Source organism: Trichomycterus rosablanca, chromosome 22, assembly GCF_030014385.1.
Source record: "Trichomycterus rosablanca isolate fTriRos1 chromosome 22, fTriRos1.hap1, whole genome shotgun sequence".
NCBI classification, from domain to species: Eukaryota; Metazoa; Chordata; class Actinopteri; order Siluriformes; family Trichomycteridae; genus Trichomycterus; species Trichomycterus rosablanca.
In genome coordinates this window covers 14839948-14843353 of record NC_086009.1, presented here as the reverse complement: position 1 = coordinate 14843353, position 3406 = coordinate 14839948, and the positions used below count along the sequence as shown (strand labels likewise).

Below are 3406 nucleotides of genomic sequence, written 5' to 3'. Positions count from 1 at the left end.
TGCCCATGCTGACCCCTGTCCACCGCCGAAAGCACCAACAATGGGCACGTGAGCATCGGAACTGGACCACAGAGCAATGAACGAAAGAGTTAGGGGCTAGTGAAGTCCATGCCTAAACGGGTCAGCTAAAGGGGGACCAACACAATATTAGAAAGGTGGTCAAAAGGTTATGCCTGATCGGTGTCTATATACAGTATATATACAGTATATATATATATATATATATATATATATATATATATATATATATGCATGCAACATCCAATATACAGTATACAGTATATGTATGCAACATCCAATAAATATATATGCATGCAACATCCAACAATCTGGAAGGGTCAGAGTAATCGGATGTAGTCGACCTTTGGCAGTATTAAGAGCTGCAGTTCATGCAGTGTCAACTTTCCACTGTTTCATTATTTTATCTTGCTGTCAAGAAAAAAACAGACATTGAGTTTTCCATGCCAAACACAAAAAGGACCATCCAGTGAAAGGTCCAAAAGCCAATATGCCATGGTAGGAGGGTGCACTAGTGTTCACAGCATGCATTACTTGCATTTGGCTGAAGCTACCCCTGATGTAGAGGTGTATATTGGGATTTTAGGGAGACCCAATAACCTTAAAGTCATAGGATGTTGGCTGTTAAAGATTTAATTAATTTTATCTCATGTTTCCTTATATGTCAGTAGTTGCAGACGCTCGAAACAGCCAGTCATATTATGACAACCAGTTCTCAGTTCTATGCTATCCTATGAGAGGCCGTGTAGGCCATAATTCTAAGTTGAATTCTCTCACACACACCATCATACTCTCACACACACACCATCATACTCTCATACATGGTTTACTATACTCTGTCACATATACTACTATACCCTCTTACAACTATAATCACACTTTTTTTTATTTACTATTATACTCTCATACACACAGCACTATTTTCTCTTGCACATATAACTATAGCTACTTAAACATGCATTATGTGCTTTCATGATAATCTGTGTAAAAGAGAATAGTAGTATATGTATGTAAGTTTGGTAGTCTGTGTAAGGGACGTTAACACTGTATGTAAAACAAAGATCTACTGTATGTGTAAGAGAATATTATTATATGTAAGCGTAATAAATAGTGTATGTGAATGCAAATAATCATGTTTATGGAACAGAATGATAGTGAATGTAAGACAGAATGATAGTGCATGTGAATAAGAATAGTTGTATGTGTGAGAGAGTTTGATGGTGTGTGTGTGAGAGTATGATAGTGTGTGTGAGAGAGTTTGATTGATACGGAAACGAGTTTGATTGAAACGGAAGTAATATTAAATTCTCAGTACCTGATTGGTGGAAGACGCGGGATTTCACAGACATGTCCCGCCTTCCTCATTATTACTGATAGGAGAGGATAGTGGACCGAGAGAGGATCAATGGATCATCGGCCTGTTAACATTTTAAACTTTTCCACCGCTGCCACATCCATGTCAGAAATGTGGATTTAAACCCGACAGCCCGACAGGAGTCTAAACGCAGCCGCGGAGGAAGAGATGCGGTGACGCTTTATATCCGAATCATCAGCCAGGTGCTGACCTCCATATCAGCCTCAACCACAGAGAGCAGAGGCTCCAGAGTCAGGGACAGGTGAGTTCACTACATCATTCACCTCTTCATTTAGCTTCTGATAGAGTCGGGTTTAGATTGGGATATTTTATAAATATTCGTCTTTGTAAGGGACCGTCTGCAAATTACACGTTTTAAACGTTCTAGTAATGCCAAACTAAGTGAGTGAGTTCTCATAAAGCACATTTATAAGAAACTTTGTTTTGGAAGCTTTCTTAAAGAACAATAAATAAAATTACTTTATCGTTTTAATGGCTATAGTTGCTCCACATTAATGTGTCACTACATTCGAGTTGAATTACATGGAACTTTTGGACTCTTCCCTATGTAGGTCTTAATAAGTAAAATAAAATATAGATTCATTTTGTATACACAATCATAAACAAGCTGCTGCACATGGAAAGCTACAGACTTACAGTCTAACATTTCAAAATCTGTCTCAGTGCTCATTCTAACTTAGTCACTTGTACTATTAAAGTTTGTTATCTTTCTTTTATTACAGAAAATGTAATTCATTATAGATTGAGACCAAGCTCTCTTGAGTAACTGTTCTCTAAATATTTGATTGGGTGAATTGCTATAGACTGGTTTTGAAACTAAATTCAATTTTTGTGATTTCAGTATTGAACTTTTGATGGCATGAGGAAACAAACTGGTTTCACCAAAGTTGCACGAGGGCCAGAAACTAAATGGCTTCATGATTCACAATACATTTACATCAAAGGCAGTGTACATTAGACAATGACACATTTACGGTAAGTTATTTAAAAATAATGTAAGCAGTATGTTTATATTGCATATTATTAATAATAATAAGTAATTTGTAGCATTTAGATTTCATGGTTTGGCAATAGGCTAACCCCCAACATTTTCTAAATGCATTGTGTGTGTGTGTTTGTTTTGTTTGTTTTTAGTTTGTCACCACAGATTTAGAGGACAGTGATGTGGAGGTTGACACGACAACAGCATCTAGTGACCACAGAAGTACCACACCAGTCATTGTATGACTACAAGGGCTAAGGATACCTTAATCCACCTGAGTGACAGATTATTTGCTGTTGAGACTGTTCTGAAATATTTGGTTTCTGCATGCAACAATAAATAAGAAACATTTGTTTGCTTGGGACAAGATCTTTGTTAACCAGTATAATAGTGATTTCCTGACCTGTCCATAACTTGATAATAAATATCTAAATATTATATGGGGTGTCCTCGTTTTTTTTTTGTTTTTTTGTTTTTTTTTTACATTACTGCATTGTTTCATTTATCAGAAATACATTATGACGTTTTAATTACTATCACAAATAACTCTAATAACCATAACTAATTTGGAATTTGAACATTGTAAATTCTTTGGCCAGTTGCACACCCGTGATGGAAGGCATGTCCATTTGGGTCCAGCACCTGCAGCGCATGCCGGCACTGTTTTCTGATGTTGCAAGACTGTAGTCCTCCTAGCACGTACCTTTCATCTGCATTTGGGGTGATTTGAAGAATCTTATTAACAATGTCAGCCAAAGTCGCAGACATTGCTGTATGCTCTCTCTCACACACACACACGTCAGTTAACCAATTTGAAGTTGCTATTTGTGCCTGTATAATTTCCTCCTGATGATTCCAAAGCATACAGCTATTCTTTAGCAACGAATTTCAAGAGACAAACCGAAGGTAATTTGTTTATGTAGGATGACCAGTTCTGATTGTTGGAGGTACTCTTGGAGAAAATATATCCCTATGTCTAATTTCTACTGATCTTGAGTTTTCCTATACATTTTTTAGGGAACAAAAACATG

General features: G+C 36.8%; 1 long non-coding RNA gene across 1 annotated transcript; it reads left to right on the top strand.

Annotated features, from left to right (window-relative positions):
* The first annotated feature begins 1428 nt into the window (after positions 1-1428).
* LOC134300143 (uncharacterized) lies at positions 1429-2813 on the top strand. Its single transcript, XR_010007312.1, has 3 exons — positions 1429-1634; positions 2235-2368; positions 2528-2813. It is a non-coding gene; the product is annotated as an uncharacterized LOC134300143 (long non-coding RNA).
* The last annotated feature ends 593 nt before the right edge of the window (positions 2814-3406 follow it).